At 43.9% G+C, this 19791-nt stretch overlaps 1 pseudogene; it reads left to right on the top strand.

Moving 5' to 3' along the window:
* The first annotated feature begins 202 nt into the window (after window positions 1-202).
* The window catches only part of LOC121544484, a 244163-nt pseudogene continuing 224574 nt past the window's right edge, over window positions 203-19791 (top strand).

Below are 19791 nucleotides of genomic sequence, written 5' to 3'. Positions count from 1 at the left end.
CACACACACACACACACGCACACTGTGCTAGTGATTTATTGGGTGTGTTGGCCTGTATTCATAAAAAGCCAGAGTTTCCTCATAAAATGTGTTTGATGGTGTTTAATATGACACAGAGTGTGTGGGTGGCTGCTCCTCTAGACCACTGTAACACCAGGGAGAAATCATGTTAAATATGGATATTAAATGTGTAAATGTCACAATGATCCTCACTGGATTCTTGTGGGTGGGTCTTACCCTCTGTGGAAACATAGTCATCTATCTAGACCATAAAGTAGGTTTCCAAACCTAGAGCTGGAGAGTTATGAGGACTGAAGGCTTTTGTTCCAGCCCTGCAATAACACACCTACAGTAACTATTGTAGTTGATTATTTGAATCAGATGTCTTAGTGATGGGCTGGAACAAAAGCCTACACACGCAGTGGCTCTTGAGCTCTTGATGTGGTCTGACGCTGAATAAGAAGAGTTCAGAGTAGAGAGAGGCGTGTGTGTTTGTGTGCGTGTGTGTTTGTGTGTGTGTGTGTTTGTGTGTGTGTGTGTTTGTGTGTGTGTGTGTGTGTGTGTGCGTACATGCGTATGTGTGTGTGCTCCTGACCCGGTGTCTCTGTCTCTCTCTGGTCAGGACGGTGTTGGAGAAGAGTTCAGAAGAGCGGTTGGTGTTCGTGCTGACCGTGTCAGAGTCTGTGGTCACGCTACGGTATGGTCAGCCCAGTGGTCAGGTTCTCTCTATGACCTTCAGCACCCAGGGCAGACTCACAGTGGACAGGTGGACCCACCTACCTCTACAGGTAAGAACCGGGTTACTGTACCTATCACACTGCCTATCTAACCTGTCCTGCTATCCCCTGTTACATGTGTTTTGGAAAGAAGTGGGTCTTGAGTTATATATACACTCCACCTCTGTGTTGATAATATGTACTTTTTTTGTTAGCTATGCCATTGCTATGACACCATTGTGTAATCCTTTTGTGTCACTTTTCACTTGTTGACTTTGCACTTGACTTCATGTGTATATTCCTGAGTTCAGGTGTGTTTGTTGTTGTCTGTAAGCCATGTATGCGTGCCAGTGTATTTTCCATCAGTTAGTGCATGTGTCCTTATTTTAATGGTTGGCCAATAGGCAGTAAGAGTATTGATATTAATGTGTTAAATGAGATCCACAGCAGGTCTGTGTTGAACTGGTGTCACTACACATCTAGAGGCTGGAGATGACGTATGGGCGGGGGGTAATTATACTGGTAAACATCTGCTTTGGACCAGCTGTGGGGGCAGGGGGGCACACACACAGACACACATCAAGACACAACCATGGGCATACACACAGTCGTCCCTACGCTTCCTAAACAGTACACCAACAGGCAGAGATGGCAAACAAAACATAAAGGCAGGCACAGGACGGAGGAGAACTATGGCTTTACACTATATGCAGGGATACCACTGCCCTTGTTAAATACTTATATAATGTATTCTGCCTTACTGAATACTATAAGCTCCATTATCTAAGTGTAAAAAATTACCTGACCATTGGAGTTTTGGACTTTAAATCCCTTATAATCACTTTATTTTACTGTGCATTCGGAAAGTATTTAAACCCCTTGACATTTTCCACATTTTGTTACGTTACAGCCTTTTTCTAAAATTGATTAAATAACACATTTTCCTCATCAATATACACACAATATCCCATAATGATGAAGAAAAAACCGTTTTTTAGAAATTTTTGCAAATGTATTAAAATAAAAAACAGAAATACCTTATTTACATAAGTATTCAGACCCTTTACTATGAGACTCAAAGTTGAGCTCAGGTGCATCCTGTTTCTATTGATCATCCTTGAGCTGTTTCTACAACTTGATTGGAGTCCACCTGGGGTCAATTCAATTGATTTGACATGATTTGGAAAAGCAAAGGTCCCACAGTTGACAGTGCATGTCAGAGCAAAAACCAAGCCATGAGGACAAAGGAATTGTCCGTAGAGCTCCGAAACACGATCGTGTCGAGGCACAGATCTGGGGAAGGGTACCAAAAAAGGTCTGCAGCATTGAAGGTCCCCAAGAACACAGTGGCCTCCATCATTCTTAAATGGAAGAAGTTTGGAACCACCAAGACTCTTCCTAGAGCTGGCCGCCCGGCCAAACTGAGCAATCGGGGAAGAAGGGCCTTGCTCAGTGAGATGACCAAGAACCCAATGGTCACTCTGACAGAGCTCAAGAGTTCCTCTGTGAAGATGGGAGAACCTTCCAGCAGGACAACCATCTCTGCAGCACTCCACCAATCAGGCCTTTATGGAAGAGTGGCCAGACGGAAACCACTCCTCAGTAAATGGCACACGACAGCCCGCTTGGATTATATATTTTACATTTTGTTTTTTAGGGAGTAGATCAGCTTTAATATTTCAGATTGATTGTAACTTCCATCAATGTAATTGTCTGCATCACTTCCAATCCCCCATATGTTTTTTTTCTCGCAAATATATATATACAGTGGGGGAAAAAAGTATTTAGTCAGCCACCAATTGTGCAAGTTCTCCCACTTAAAAAGATGAGAGAGGGCTGTAATTTTCATCATAGGTACACGTCAACTATGCCAGACAAAATGAGAAAAAAAAATCCAGAAAATCATATTGTAGGATTTTTAATGAATTTATTTGCAAATTTGCAAAAAATTTCTCAATACTTTGTTATATACCCTTTGTTGGCAATGACACAGGTCAAACGTTTTCTGTAAGTCTTCACAAGGTTTTCACACACTGTTGCTGGTATTTTGGCCCATTCCTCCATGCAGATCTCCTCTAGAGCAGTGATGTTTTGGGGCTGTCGCTGGGCAACACAGACTTTCAACTCCCTCCAAAGATTTTCTATGGGGTTGAGATCTGGAGACTGGCTAGACCACTCCAGGACCTTGAAATGCTTCTTACGAAGCCACTCCTTCGTTGCCCGGGCGGGGTGTTTGGGATCATTGTCATGCTGAAAGACCCAGCCACGTTTCATCTTCAATGCCCTTGCTGATGGAAGGAGGTTTTCACTCAAAATCTCACGATGCATGACCCCATTCATTCTTTCCTTTACACGGATCAGTCGTCCTGGTCCCTTTGCAGAAAAACAGCCCCAAAGCATGATGTTTCCACCCCCATGCTTCACAGTAGGTATGGTGTTCTTTGGATGCAACTCAGCATTCTTTGTCCTCCAAACACGACAAGTTGAGTTTTTACCAAAAAGTTATATATTGGTTTCATCTGACCATATGACATTCTCCCAATCCTCTTCTGGATCATCCAAATGCACTCTAGCAAACTTCAGACGGGCCTGGACATGTACTGGCTTAAGCAGGGGGACACGTCTGGCACTGCAGGATTTGAGTCTCTGGCGGCGTAGTATGTTACTGATGGTAGGCTTTGTTACTTTGGTCCCAGCTCTCTGCAGGTCATTCACTAGGTCCCCCCGTGTGGTTCTGGGATTTTTGCTCACCGTTCTAGTGATCATTTTCACCCCACGGGGTGAGATCTTGCGTGGAGCCCCAGATCGAGGGAGATTATCAATGGTCTTGTATGTCTTCCATTTCCGAATAATTGCTCCCACAGTTGATTTCTTCAAACCAAGCTGCTTACCTATTGCAGATTCAGTCTTCCAAGCCTGGTGCAGGTCTACAATTTTGTTTCTGGTGTCCTTTGACAGCTCTTTGGTCTTGGCCATAGTGGAGTTTGGAGTGTGACTGTTTGAGGTTGTGGACAGGTGTCTTTTATACTGATAACAAGTTCAAACAGGTGCCATTAATACAGGTAACGAGTGGAGGACAGAGGAGCCTCTTAAAGAAGAAGTTACAGGTCTGTGACAGCCAGAAATCTTGCTTGTTTGTAGGTGACCAAATACTTATTTTCCACCATAATTTGCAAATAAATTCATAAAAAATCCTACAATGTGATTTTCTGGAATTGTTTTTCTTAATTTGTCTGTCATAGTTGACGTGTACCTATTTTATTACAGGCCTCTCTCATCTTTTTAAGTGGGAGAACTTGCACAATTGGTAGCTGACTGAATACTTTTTTCCCCACTGTACATACGCTTGGAGTTTGCCAAAAGGCACCTAAAGACTCTCAGACCATGAGAAACAAGATTCTCTGGTCTGATGAAACCAAGATTGAACTCTTTGGCCTGAATTCCAAGCATCACGTCTGGAGGAAACCTGGCACCATCCCTACGGTGAAGCATTTTGGTGGCAGCATCATGCTGTGGGGATGTTTTTCAGTGGCAGGGAATGGGAGACTAGTCAGGATCGAGGCAAAGATGAACAGAGCAAAGTACAGAGAGATCCTTGATGAAAACCTGCTCTAGAGCGCTCAGGACCTCAGACTGGGGCGAAGGTTCACCTTGCAACAGGACAACGACCCTAAGCACACAGCCAAGACAACACAGGAGTGGCTTCGGGACAGGTCTCTGAATGTCCTTGAGTGGCCCATTCATAGCCCGGATTTGAACCCGATCAAACATCTCTGGAGAGACTTGAAAATACCTGTGCGCTCTGGAGCAGGTCCAACCCCATCCAACCGGACAGAGTTTGAGAAGATCTGCAGAAAAGAATGGGAGAAACTCCCCAAATACAGGTGTGCCAAGCCTGTAGCGTCATACCCAAGAAAACTTGAGGCTGTAATTGTTGCCAAAGGTGCTTCAACAAAGTACTGAGTAAAGGGTCTGAATACTTATGTAATGTAATATTTTCAATGTTTTATATTGAATAAATTAGCAAACATTTCTAAAAACCTGTTTTTGCTTTGTTGTTATGGGGTATTGTGTGTAGATTGATGAGGGGAAAAAACTCATTTAATCCATTTTAGTATAAGGAGTAACACAATGAGGAAAAAGTCAAGGGGTCTGAATTCTTTCAGAATGCACTGTATAGGTACACAATACAGCACGGTTCTGCAACTGGCGGTGGTTTAATTTTGCGGAGTAATTTTTTTTTTTATATATACATATATTATTTGGGGATATCTGCTACAGGTGATTTTTATTTGAGAAATCTGTTCCCAAGTATTCCCACGCATAATAGAGAGATACGTGATCGTCTACAAATGTAAGCAAGGTTTTAAATTATTATGTTTTAGTCAAATATTATATCTGTTTGGGATTCTTGCGGTCAATTTGCAGTCAAATGATTTGTAATTATGTTCCGGCCCCCGAACATCCGCTCAAGAAAAAATCCTCCAGCGGCTGAATCTAGTTGATCATCCCTGCTATACAGTATATATTCCTTTTACTGGAGGTGCCTAGACGACATTGTATGTGACTCGTAACACGGTTGATATTGTTGTGAACCAGGAGTGATTTGTAGTTGAGTACCTACTGACTTCCCCTTCTCAGTGCTGACAGCTCAATAGCTACCAGGAGTTGTGTTTAGCTGAGTCTAATGCTCAAAGGTTGCGAGTTCCAATCTCATCACGGACAAATTTAGCATTTTAGCTAATTAGCAACTTTTCAACTACTTACTACTTTTTAGCTACTTTGTAACTACTTAGCATGTTAGCTAACCCGTTCCCTAACCCTAACCTTAACCCTTTTAGCTAACACTTAACCTAACCCTAACCTTAACCCTTTTAGCTAACCCTTCCCCTTCCCCTAACCCTAACGTTAACCCTTTAACCTAACTCCTAAACTTAGCCCTAACCTTACCCTAACCCCTAACCCTTATCCCTAACCTAGCTAACGTTAGCGAGCTAGCTAATGTTAGCCACCTAGCCACCTAGCTCGAATTCGCACCATATCATAGGTTTTGCAACTTTGTAACATATTGTACGTTTTGCAAATTCGTAACATATAATACGAATTGTAATTTGTAACATATCATACGAAATGGGTGATGGATATGCACAAATTAAGACATATCATACGAAATGTAACATATCATACTAAATAGTGTCTCAGCTTTATGTACAGAATAATACAAAATGATCTGAGACCAGGTTGGTAATGCTGCTGCTCTGTCTGTCTGCCTGTCTGTACTGTGTGACTGACTGACTGACTGACCCACTGTAGTGGAATGGTGTGATGATGACGTGATCCTTTGTGACCAAACAGAAGAAGAACATTGTGCTTATTATCTCTGACAAACCTGGTCTGTGTAGGCCCCAACACAGCAGTGGTTATGGATCGTTTGTAGCGGCGTGTCAGCAACAATACAGACATTACACTATGAAACAGCCAGGTAATTGAGTAGCTACAGAGGCACTCGACACACACATACGCATACGCACACACACACACAGGCATGCACACATCCTCACACACAACCTCGTCCGTTTGACGAATTCAAAAGAGCAAAAGGAGAGAAGAAGACGGTCAATAAAGAACAACAACATTACAGGAGGAAGGGACTCCAGGGAGAGAGAGAGAAGGAAACCACCATCCCTAGGCGCTTGTCCAATGTGATTATGATAACGAGGGAGTGAAAAGAGGAGAGGAAAATGCAGCCTGGAGGAAGGAGGCAGGGAGGGATGGAGGGAGGGAGGTGGATGGGTGATGTGACTCTAAGGCATTCTGTTTTGGGGGTGCCAGGGGGTGGTGTATGTCAGTAACACTGCTAGGTGATCAGCAGTGTGAGTGTATGTGCATATTTAACTTTTGTCGGTGGGACGGACGACTGCTGTAACAGAGATAAAACAAGAAGCGACTGACGTGAGACTGAAGAAGGGAGCTGTGGAGGCAGGTGAGAGGGGGTGTAGGTACTGTAGGTGCGAAGGGAGGATTGGAAGCACTGTTGCGTTTCCTCTGTTTCGCGTTGCATGTCTCTCTCTCTCTGTCTCGTTCTTTAGCTCTGGGGAATCAGTTAGAACTTGTTCTGGTGTCACACTACTGCTGCGGACTACTGGTAGCTTTCTCCACCTGCAAACTTCTGGCAGGTCACTCCACTTAGGAAGAGAGAGAGAGAGAGAGAGAGAGAGAGAGAGAGAGAGAGAGAGAGAGAGAGAGAGAGAGAGAATGAAGAGGAAAAGAGAGGTAAATGACTAAATGTGTCAGTGATGGAGCGTGCCTGAAGGACCCCAGAGGCAGTCTCCCGTGTGCCTGTCTAAATTAGCATTATCATATCAGTGTGTGTCAGACAGCCGTCACCGCAAAACAGCCCACATTAATGTTTAACAGCACACAGGCCTTTCATGTTCACTTCGCTTTCCTTCCCATCTGCTCTCGTGGGGATCTGAGGAGGTTATCACTAAATGACATGGTCGTGGTGTGGTAGTGTTATGGTCATGGTGTGGTATGTTTTGGTCATGGTGTGGTAGTGTTACGGTCATGGACGTGGTGTGGTAGTGTTACGGTCACGGTGTTGTAGTGTTACGGTCATGGTGTGGTAGTGTTACGGTCATGGTGTGGTAGTGTTACGGTCACGGTGTTGTAGTGTTACGGTCATGGTGTGGTAGTGTTACGGTCACGGTGTTGTAGTGTTACGGTCATGGTGTGGTAGTGTTACGGTCACAGTGTTGTAGTGTTACGGTCATGGTGTGGTAGTGTTACGGTCACAGTGTTGTAGTGTTACGGTCATGGTGTGGTAGTGTTACGGTCACGGTGTGGTAGTGTTAAGGTCATGGTGTGGTAGTGTTACGGTCATGGTGTGGTAGTGTTACGGTCATGGTGTGATAGTGTTAAGGTCATGGTGTTGTAGTGTTACGGTCATGGTGTGGTAGTGTTACGGTCATGGTGTTGTAGTGTTACGGTCATGGTGTGGTAGTGTTACGGTCATGGTGTTGTAGTGTTACGGTCATGGTGTGGTAGTGTTACGGTCACAGTGTTGTAGTGTTAAGGTCATGGTGTGGTAGTGTTACGGTCACGGTGTGGTAGTGTTACGGTCATGGTGTGGTAGTGTTACGGTCATGGTGTGGTAGTGTTACGGTCATGGTGTGGTAGTGTTACGGTCATGGTGTGGTAGTGTTACGGTCATGGACGTGGTGTGGTAGTGTTACGGTCATGGTGTTGTAGTGTTACGGTCATGGTGTGGTAGTGTTACGGTCACAGTGTTGTAGTGTTACGGTCATGGTGTGGTAGTGTTACGGTCACAGTGTTGTAGTGTTAAGGTCATGGTGTGGTAGTGTTACGGTCATGGTGTGGTAGTGTTACGGTCATGGTGTGGTAGTGTTACGGTCATGGTGTGGTAGTGTTACGGTCATGGTGTTGTAGTGTTACGGTCATGGTGTGGTAGTGTTACGGTCATGGTGTGGTAGTGTTATGGTCATGGTGTGGTAGTGTTAAGGTCATGGTGTTGTAGTGTTACGGTCATGGTGTGGTAGTGTTACGGTCATGGTGTTGTAGTGTTACGGTCATGGTGTGGTAGTGTTACGGTCACAGTGTTGTAGTGTTAAGGTCATGGTGTGGTAGTGTTACGGTCATGGTGTGGTAGTGTTACGGTCATGGTGTGGTAGTGTTACGGTCATGGTGTGGTAGTGTTACGGTCATGGTGTGGTAGTGTTACGGTCATGGTGTTGTAGTGTTAAGGTCATGGTGTGGTAGTGTTACGGTCATGGTGTTGTAGTGTTACGGTCATGGTGTTGTAGTGTTAAGGTCATGGTGTTGTAGTGTTACAGTCATGGTGTGGTAGTGTTACGGTCATGGTGTGGTAGTGTTACGGTCATGGTGTGGTAGTGTTACGGTCATGGTGTGGTAGTGTTACGGTCATGGTGTGGTAGTGTTACGGTCATGGTGTGGTAGTGTTATGGTCATGGTGTGGTAGTGTTACGGTCATGGTGTTGTAGTGTTACGGTCATGGTGTTGTAGTGTTAAGGTCATGGTGTGGTAGTGTTACGGTCATGGTGTTGTAGTGTTACGGTCATGGTGTTGTAGTGTTACGGTCATGGTGTTGTAGTGTTAAGGTCATGGTGTGGTAGTGTTACGGTCATGGTGTGGTAGTGTTAAGGTCATGGTGTGGTAGTGTTACGGTCATGGTGTTGTAGTGTTACGGTCATGGTGTTGTAGTGTTAAGGTCATGGTGTTGTAGTGTTACGATCATGGTGTGGTAGTGTTACGGTCATGGTGTGGTAAAAGGGGTAGCGTTAATGCAGAATTCTGCGTTTTCAAGTAGAAAAAAGGAAAACACAGAAGAAATATCTTGCTGAATTTTGTTAACGCAGATCTAAAACTCTTCTTATTGTAATTTCTGTTTGGCTTTAGACAAATTGTGTGCTTGAGTTGAACTTCTCCGATCGGATGAGTAATCTTACTCTCGTCTTCAGACCGATCAAATTCCTGCGTTCATGAACGGGCATTTGATCAGCAGACAGTGCTCTGACTAATGGCAGAGAGAAAGAGCTTTCCTCTGGTAGTTTTAGCAAGTTAAAATGCAAGACTAACTTCAAACAAAACATTAGGAAATGTAGCTGTCTACTTTCTTTCTATGGTTAACATAATAAATCTGATTGCCATGCATTGTCTTTGCAAAAAATAACTTGCTCTTTTATTGTAAGCTAAGTCTGGTTCATCCTTGGGAGCAATTTCCAAACACCTGAAGGTACCACGTTCATCTGTACAAACAATAGTACGCAAGTATAAACACCATGGGACGACGCAGCCGTCATACCACTCAGGAAGGAGACGTGTTCTGTCTCCTAGAGATGAACGTACTTTGGTGCGAAAAGTGCAAATCAATCCCAGAACAACAGCAAAGGACCTTGTGAAGATGCTGGAGGAAACAGGTACAAAAGTATCTATATCCACAGTAAAATGAGTCCTATATCAACATAACCTGAAAGGCCGCTCAGCAAGGAAGAAGCCACTGCTCCAAAACCGCCATAAAAAAGCCAGACTACGGTTTGCAACTGCACATGGGGACAAAGATCGTACTTTTTGGAGAAATGTCCTCTGGTCTGATGAAACAAAAATATAACTGTTTGGCCTGTAATGACCATCGTTATGTTTGGAGGAAAAAGGGGGTGGCTTGCAAGCCGAAGAACACCATCCCAACCGTGAAGCACGGGGGTGGCAGCATCATGCTGTGGGGGTGCTTTGCTGCAGGAGGGACTGGTGCACTTCACAAAATAGATGGCATCATGAGGAAGGAAAATAATGTGGATATATTGAAGCAACATCTCAAGACATCAGTCAGGAAGTTAAAGCTTGGTCGCAAATGGGTCTTCCAAATGGACAATGACCACAAGCATACTTCCAAAGTTGTGGCAAAATGGCTTAAAGACAACAAAGTCAATGTATTGGAGTGGCCATCACAAAGCCCTGACCTCAATCCCCATAGAACATTTGTGGGCAGAACTGAAAAAGCATGTGCGAGCAAGGAGGCCTACAACCCTGACTCAGTTACACCAGCTCTGTCAGGAGGAATGGGCCAAAATCCACCCAACTTATTGTGGGAAGCTTGTGGAAGTCTACCCGAAACATTTGACCCAAGTTAAACAATTTAAAGGCAATGCTACCAAATACTAATTGAGTGTATATAAACTTCTGACCCACTGGGAATGTGATGAAATAAATAAAAGCTTAAATAAATCATTCTCTCTACTATTATTCTGACATTTCACATTCTTAAAATAAAGTGGTGATCCTAACTGACCTAAGACAGGGAATTTTTACTAGGATTAAATGTCAGGAATTGTGAAAAACTGAGTTGAAATGTATTTGGCTAAGGAGTATGTACATTTCCGAATTCAACTGTATCTTCTGCTGAGTGTTTTGTATTAATTTATTTTGTTTGAGGAAATACTATAGCTGCATGCCCTTTATCACTCTATTGAAGAAAAAAAATAACATTGTTGACTTTCAAATAGAACGCACGTGAAATGGTATAAAACTCAGCTTTTTTGATGGTCTGTGTTTTGAAAAGGAGACACTGTGTAGTTGGCTGTGGTTGTCAGATGACATGGTAGCTGGCTCGCTGGAAGCCAGGGTGAGGTAAGGACAGTCCAGTGGATGAGGCGGTTGAGAGCACAGACTATCTGACTACTTCATTACCTGTCCTAGGGAGACTTCACTGGAGGGGAGATAGTGACCTATTGGAGAGTATGGCAGTTGGTTACCCCATACTATTACTTTACACATCTTTCCAAACACTCAGCATGTATCTGCTACTGGAAAGGGTCAGAAGGCTGTTCCCTGTCTGGGAGCAGGGAGTTGCGCTGCTCTGCTCTACACTCTCTGTTTCTCCTTCTCCTTCTCCCTTCTCTCTCTTTCTTCATATCCCAGCCATATCCCGTTTACTCCTTCATATTCCTCCTGTCTTTCCCTCTTCTCTTTCTTCTTTCTCTCCTCTTTCTTCCTCCAGGCTGTGACACTTCTGCATTCTTCTGCCTCAGTTCCCTCAGAGTGTCTCTGGCTGCTGAAAGAAAGTCCATCCTGCCATGCTCTACCCTCCGTCCTCTATATCCCACAACCTTAATGAACATTTACACGCACAATTAGACCTGGAGTCCCCGTCTAGGCATAGACTGGATACCCTGCCATACCAGTCCCTTAGATACACACAGTGGAACAATGGAGGGAGATAGAGAGATCACCCCCATCCCTCTCTAATGCTCTCTCTCTCTCTCTCTCCCTCTCTCTCTCTCTCTCTCTCTCTCTCTCTCTCTCTCTCTCTCTCTCTCTCTCTCTCTCTCTCTCTCTCTCTCTCTCTCTCTCTCTCTCTCTCTCTCTCTCTCTCTCTCTCTCTCTCTCTCTCTCTCTCTCTCTCTCTCTTCCCCCCTCTCTCTCTCTCTCTCTCTCTCTCTCTCTCTCTCTATCCTGCTCCCTCTCTCTCTCTCTTTCTCCTGGGGATGTTTATGTTGGCTAGGATGTCTCAAGCCCCTAACCCCAATGTACACATGCCTCATCACCCCATAATGTCAAACCTTAAACCTCCCAGTTCCCCACCCCCCTTCTCCTACTCCGTCAAACCCCTTGCCGATCCACCCCTCACCCCAAACACTCCTCCATCTCTCCCTCTGCCCCTTTCCCTTGCTCCCTGGCCTGAATACAAGCCAGCCTGGCTGGTGGCAGTGAAGGAGGGGATGAGGAGGGGTGGAGGAAGGGAGGAGGAAGGGAGGGAGGAGAGGAGATGCCTTACAGTGTGTTAGAGATGCTTCACTGACCTGACACACACACACACACACACACACACACACTACCAATTTTAGATAGAGTCAGAAGTTGGTGCCTTTCACAGTATTTGTTGTACACAAGTTCTGTCCCTCTGCCCTTGGACCACTGGCTACTCTCTAGACATACTGTGTAATGTTAACACACATCCCATGGTAATGTCTTTCGTTCACGGGTGGTCCACCGGGCTGGATCTTCTGCTAGTAGGAAGGAGAGGGAGGGTGGTGGAGGGGGGGTTAAGGGGGGTTGTACCTGGCATAGGGTCAGACCCCCCCACCTCACTCTTGATCCCCCCCTTCTCATTCTCGCTCAGCCCCCATGCCATCCAGAGTGACAGAGACGGATTGTCAGTCTCAGTGAAGGTGAGGAGGTGTGTGTGTGTGTGTGTGTGTGTGTGTGTGTGTGTGTGTGTGTGTGTGTGTGTGTGCGTGTGTGTGTGAAGGCGTGAAGGTGAGGCAAGGTTGCGGTGGGCGAGGGACGTGGGCACCTTTACGCCAGCCCTCTGTCCACTGGCAGGAGAGGAAAGAGGGCATCGGCCTGGCATAAATTACACTGATACACCTTCAGAGAGAGAGAGAGAGAGAGAGAGAGAGAGAGAGAGAGAGAGAGAGAGAGAGAGAGAGAGAGAGAGAGAGAGAGAGAGAGAGAGAGAGAGAGAGAGAGAGAGAGAGAGAGAGAGAGAGAGAGAGAGAGAGAGGGGAGAGAGAGAGAGAGAGAGAGAGAGAGAGAGAGAGAGAGAGAGAGAGAGAGAGAGAGAGAGAGAGAGAGAGAGAGAGAGAGAGAGAGAGAGAGAGAGAGAGAGAGAGAGAGAGAGAGAGAGAGAGAGAGAGAGAGAGAGAGAGAGAGAGAGAGAGAGAGAGAGAGAGAGAGAGAGAGAGAGAGAGATGCAACCAGAAATACAGTGCCTTCAGAGAGTATTCACACTCCTTGAATGTTTCTGCATTTTGTTGTTACAGACCTTAAAAATAAAAAGCTGAAATGTCTTGAGTCAATAACTATTCAACCCCTTTGTTATGGCAAGGCTAAATAAGTTCAGGAGTAAACATGTGCTTAACAAGTCACATAATAAGTTGCATGTACTCACTCTGTGTGCAAGAACAGTAATTAACAAGATTTTTTTAATGACTCATCTCTGTGCCCCACACACACAATTATCTGTAAGGTCCCTTAGTTGAGCAGTGCATTTCAAACACAGATTCAACCATAAAGACCAGGGAGGTTTTCCAATATCTCGCAAAGAAGGGCACCTATTGGTAGATGGGTATGAATAAAAAAAAGCAGACATTGAATATCCCTTTGCGCATGGTGAAGTTATTAATTACACTTTGGATGGTGTATCAATACACCCAGTTACTACAAAGATACAGGAGTCCTTCCTAACTCAGTTGCCGGAGAGGAAGGAAGCCACTCGGGGATTTCACTCTGAGGCCAATGATGAATTTAAAACAGTTACAGAGTTTAATGGCTGTGATAGGAGAAAACTGAGGATGGATCAACAGCATTGTAGTTACTCCACAATACTATAGTAAATGACAGAGTGAAAAGAAGGAAGCCTGTACATTATATAAATATTTCAAAACATGCATCCTGTTTGCAATAAGGCTCTAAAGTAAAACGTATCTTTATGTCCTGAATACAAAGTGTTATGCTTTGGGCAAATCCAACAAAACACATCACTGAGTAACACTCTTCATATTTCCAAGAAATGTGGTGTCTGCATCATGTTAAGGGTATGCTTATCATCGGCAAGGACTAGGGAGTTTTTTAGGACAAAAATAAACAGAATAAAGCTAAGCACAGGCAAAATCCTAGAGGAAAACCTGGTTCAGTCTGCTTTCCAACAGACACTGGGAGACAAATTCACCTTTCAGCAGGACAATAACCTAAAACACAAGGACAAATATACACTGGAGTTGCTTACCAAGACGACATTGAATGTTCCTGAGTGGCTTAGTTACAGTTTTGACTTAAATAAGCTTGAAAATCTATGGCAAGACTTGAAAATGGCTGTCTAGCAATGATAAACAACCAACTTGAGAGAGCTTGAAGAATTTTAAAAATAATCATGTGCAAATATTGAACAATCAGGTGTGAAAACCTCTTTGAGACTTACCCAGAAAGACTCACGGCTGTAATCGCTGCCAAAGGTGATTCTAACATGTATTGAATCAGGGGTGTGATGTAAATGAGATATTTCTGTATTTCATTTTCAATAAATTTGCAAAAATGTCTAAAAACATGTTTTCACTTTGTCATTTATGGGGTAATTTGTGTAGATGGGTGAGAGAGAAAAAACTCGATTTAATCCATTTAGAATTGAGGCTGTAACACAATATAATGTGGAATAAGGGGTATGAATACTTTCTGAAGTCCCTGTATGCATACCCTGTAGAATAGAATAGAATTGAACAGAATAGAATAGGACAGAACCGAACAGAATCGAACAGAACAGAACGAGACAAAGAAAAACCCAAGCCCTATATAGATAGTCTACTGCAGTGGTCACCAACCGGTCGATCTCCAAGCCATTCCTAGTCGATCACCAAACATTTCTGGGAAAAAAACAACGATAAAGCCTTACGTTCCCCAAAAAATGTATTTGTTTCGCGCAGTTGATTGTAGGTGCGCTTGATTCAGCAGCCCTAGCACCGGGAAGGCAAAGTGTTCCCATTTTGAACAATTTAATGTGTCTGAAGGTAGAACTCCGCCTAACCGGCAGGCACAGAGAGCAAATCAAGTGCACCTATAGCTGACCGCTGGCCAATCAGATAGCTCAGATCACACAGTTTCCTCGTGCCATAGACTTTATAAAGAAGCCTCCAACGCACAGCAAAATTGATAATGTGATATTTCAGAACTTTTAAAACTATGACTACAGAGGGACTAAACTAATACAGCAAAGAGCTGCTGTTTTATGTGTAAGTTCATTTTTAAGTTGTTATTCAGCACTGTCAACATTTTTGTTCAACAGTTTTATAAGCCATAAAATGCGCGTTTCGATAAGCTTGTGTTGTTATTATTTGCAGCTTGTGTCTTTTTTATTATCGAGGTATATTTCACTTTCTCTATTCATAGGAGTTACAACATGAATTGGTGCATGAGGCAGAAGTACGTTTCGCCATCAGCTGGAAGTCTGTGTCTCCTTTTCTCAGCGGAGGAAGGGCGAGAGGAGGGACGGTGAGTCGGGTGAGAGGACATCGCTGCTCCCTCCCTCCCCTCAGACTGACCATCAGATGCAGGCCATCAGTCCAGTAAAAAAAAAAAATATATATATATATATATTTTGCTCTCTCAGCTGTGCCTCACAAGTAATACAACAATTAATCTATTAACGGTGTGATCATGTACCTACAATTTTGAAATATAATTTCTAAATGGTCTGACAGAACAACATTGGCAGGGCAATTCAAGCTTAGCCAATATGCAGTGATAATGTATTGGGCCAATAGCCTACTGCACAAACCTCATTGCGACAGAGTGTTTTTAATTGGTTAAAGTAGCATTCATAGGCTTATGTTTTTTAAGTCATGTTTAAAAAAAAATCTGAGCAGTAGATCTCGGCTTACATTTTGACTCAGAAAGTGATCTTGACTCAGAAAAGGTTGGTGACCACTGGTCTACCAGGTGAATTGCCACAGGGCCTAGATGTGAGATGTGTATGGCTCCATCTTCTCTGTAGTGTGTTTGACTAGCACGTCAACAATATGCCAGCTGACATGTACTCACAAAGAGACACATAGCTAGCCTGGCGAGCCTCACACTGTTTATTCACATGACATTAGAGTCAGGGCATATGATGTGGCTGGTAGATGAATCAGTAGGGCAGGGAAGAGCACAGTTCCAGTCTGACTGGGAATGACCATACAAATGTGCTCGAGGGATCTAAAGGATTTGAATGAAGTTCGATGTGATACAAGGAGTTGAGTGATTTCAATGTGACATGATTCGAAATGAGGAACTGACTGATTTGAATGAGGTTTATATGATATGAGTTGATATGAGGTCTTTGTGATATGAGTTGATATGAGGGCTATGTGATATGAGTTGATATGTGGGGTTGATTGCGAATTAGATCTGTGATGAGTTGATATGAGGAATAGGTATGAGTTTAGAGTTGCTCAGAGGAAGCATTATCTGTCCAATCACACATGTTGAAGGGACAGATCAAACATGCTCGGACTGGAGGGATGGATTGTGGTTGGCATTAGTATTGTGGTTGGGATTTAATTTGCAAATGATCATTTTGGGGTTGTGTTAGTGCCGGTTGTGGTTTAGCCTAACCCTGATCTGCCCAAGCAGGGTCTGTGTTGGCCTGATGAGCCATAGAACGTGTCATGTCTGTTCACATCTGGCTGCCCACGCTGCTTCTGTCTGGTGACTGCCTGGTTACTGCCTGGTTACTGCCTGGTTACTACCTGGCAACTGCCTGGTGACTGCCTGGTTTCTGCCTGGTTACTACCTGGTAACTGCCTGGTTACTGCCTGGTTAATACCTGGTTATTGCCTGTTTCAGTATCAGTGCAGTAACAGGGGTAAGGGGTGTGTTTTAAGTGTGCAGGTGCTCTTTTGAACCTCTTCCGTCTGCCTGTGTGTCTGATTAACGATGAAGATGATAATTAAATCCATTAAGACATTTAGCTCTCCAACACATCTCCATGTTTTAACCATAGCAACACGCACACGCACGCACACACACACACACACGCACACACGCACACACACACACACATACACACACACACACACATACACACACACACACACACACACACACACACACACACACACACACACACACACACACACACACACACACACACACACACACACACACACACACACACACAGGACCTTCACAGAGGGACTTTGGAAGACACTGCTTTTAATGGGGGGTGAACATTTCTCTACAACATCCCTCTATAGCTGTGGAGAGGCTGGAATAAATGGAGACAGTGAGATATAGGCTACAGAAAGAGTGGGATTGGGGGGTAGTGGAGAAAGAAAGGGAGGGAATGAGAGAGGGGCGAAAGGTGAGAGAGAGAGAGAGAGGTGAAGAGAGACAGAGGAAGACAGAAAGAGAGAGGACATAGAGAGATAGAAGTCAGCCATCCTGACGATGCAGCCATGGTGTATTGCATCCCATCTTGTTAGCCCAGATGATTTCTTAGCGTCTCGATCGCACCGTAAAAGAATGCGGGGGTATGCTTTGTGCTTAAAGGAAAAGTCTCCCCGGAGTTATAGCCTTTATTAAAGCACTGACACATTATCTTATATATGTGGGACTCTTCCCTCTCCCCAGAGACAATTTTCTTTTCTTAAATAAACTGTCATGCTAGTGTTAATATATGTCTTGGGTCCTCATAGCACTATGGGCCGGCGATGATATAAAACATGTATATGCTGGAGTGGTAATTGTATCTTTAGTGTACTTGAGTAGAACAAATGTGTTCCTCCCATGGCTGTGCTAATGTGATAAAGGGAAAATTGGCTGTTCATCAGAGCTTCTACTGAAATGGGGGACAGGGGGAGAGAGAGAGGGAGGGATGGGGGAGAGGGAGGGATGGAGGGAGAGAGAGAGAGGCCTTGTTGCCTCCTTGCCTCTATACCTCCATTACAGCCTCAATACCCACCTTGTGACTCTATTCCATCTCTCTCTCTCTCTCTCTCTCTCTCTCTCTCTCTCTCTCTCTCTCTCTCTCTCTCTCTCTCTCTCTCTCTCTCTCTCTCTCTCTCTCTCTCTCTCTCTCTCTCTCTCTCGCTCTCTCTCGCAAATCAAATCAAATCTAAGTGTATTGGTCGTGTACACAGATTTGCAGATGTTATTGCAGGTGCAGCGAAATGCTTATATTTCTAGCTCCAACAGTGCAGTAACACCTATCAATAAAAAAAGAATACACAAATAATCCAGAAAAATTTGAAAAAAAAGTTATATAGGATGAGCCATGATCAGAATACAGTATATACATATCGTATAAAGTCAGTCTCTCTATCTCTAAAGTCTCTCTCTCTCTCCCTCTCCCCTCTCTCTACCTCTCTCATCCCCTCCCTCTCCCCTCTCTCTACCTCTCTCTTCATGTATCCATATCTTTCCCCTCCTCCCCCTCTCTTTTTAGACAGTGATATTTCACTTGTCTCTTGGCCCTGGCCCTGCTGTATAGTAAAACGTGATAATGTAACAAATTACAAACAGGAAAACATTTCTGCTTCATTTAAATGATAAGAGCCAGTCATACAGAGAGGACGAGACAGGACCATAAATAAAACATGGAGAGGATGGTGTGTGTGTGTCGCTCCATAGCCTCATCCAGTTATCAGCCGAGGAGCTCCAGCATAGGAGGATCTCTCCTGATATCTCCTTCCCTCCATCCTTCCCTTCTTCCTCCCCTCTGACAGCTCTCCCGGCCCTGGAATGAGAGTGTGTTATCAGTGAGTGGCGTGTCAGTCACAGTGGGGGAGAGGAAGGTGTGCGGGAGGGGGGTGAGGCGGTGCCCTTCTTTATGAGCTGGTTCAGGGGCGGCAGCGGGGGCTTGTTTAGAGTGTCAGAGACACAGGCCTCTCTATCCAGCGTTTGTGTGTGTGCGTGACGTGTGTGTGTGTGTGGCTGTCAGAGTCGGAGGCCTCTCTATACACTGTGTGTGTGAGCGCGTGCGCGTTTGTGTCAGAGGCCTTTATTGAATTAATGTCATCTGCAGGGCAGCAGGAAAGGGCATCTATTCTAATGCTGCTCAGTCCTAAAACCCACTAATATCAAACATCCTAATAGAAATCTTAAGCTCTCCGCCTGTTCCCGGCCTGTTTGCACAGTAATGTATTTACACATTGTCGGCTGAATGCATTTATTGTAATAGACAGTGGATAAGACCATGTGCTAACTGACGTCAAAGTAAATGTACAATAATACCCTTCCTCTTTGAGGAGAGTATACTAATATATTAATGTAGAATAGATCTGACTCGAACCTGCATGGATACACTCATCCACTGTATATCTCCTGTGGTGTGTTTTAGAACAGGCTTGTAAATACCTTATTAATTATAATTAATGTCTGTAATGTTAATAATCCTTATGGAAACCCCATTATTTAATCGAATCTCCCCCAAAAGCAGAGAGACCTTAGCTAACTAAGAGATGTCAGAGGTCTGAAACAGAGTCCGTCTACAGGTGAAACATTCCCACAGCACGAGCAGCCCTATCATTTACACTGACGTTAAGCCTCTGCTTGAGTTACGACCTTAATGTCACTTCATCAGGTTTCACAATCTCTCTCTCTAGCTGTCTTTCTTTCTCTCTCTCTCGCTCTCTCAATTAAATTAAATTAAATTCAAAGGGATTTATTGGCATGGGAAACATATGTTTAAAGTGCCAAAGCAAGTGAAATAGATAATAAACACATGTGAAATAAACAATCAAAAATTACACTAACAAAAGTTTTAAAGGAATAGAGACATTTCAAATGTCATATTATGACTACGTACGGTGTTATAACGATGTGCAAATAGTTAAAGTACAAAAGGGAAAATAAATAAACGTAAATATAGGTTGTATTTACAATGGTGTTTGTTCTTCACTGGTTGCCCTTTTCTTGTGGCAACAGGTCACAAATATTGCGGCTGTGATGGCACACTGTGGTATTTCACCCAATAGATAAGGGAGTTTATCAAAATTGGATTTGTTTTCAAATTCTTTGTGGGTCTGTGTAATCTAAGGGAAATATGTTTCTCTAATATGGTCAT

The sequence above is a fragment of the Coregonus clupeaformis genome, chromosome 29 (genome assembly GCF_020615455.1).
Source record: "Coregonus clupeaformis isolate EN_2021a chromosome 29, ASM2061545v1, whole genome shotgun sequence".
NCBI lineage: Eukaryota > Metazoa > Chordata > Actinopteri > Salmoniformes > Salmonidae > Coregonus > Coregonus clupeaformis.
Note: the sequence above shows the minus strand (reverse complement) of the source record. Positions and strands in the feature narration are given on the sequence as shown.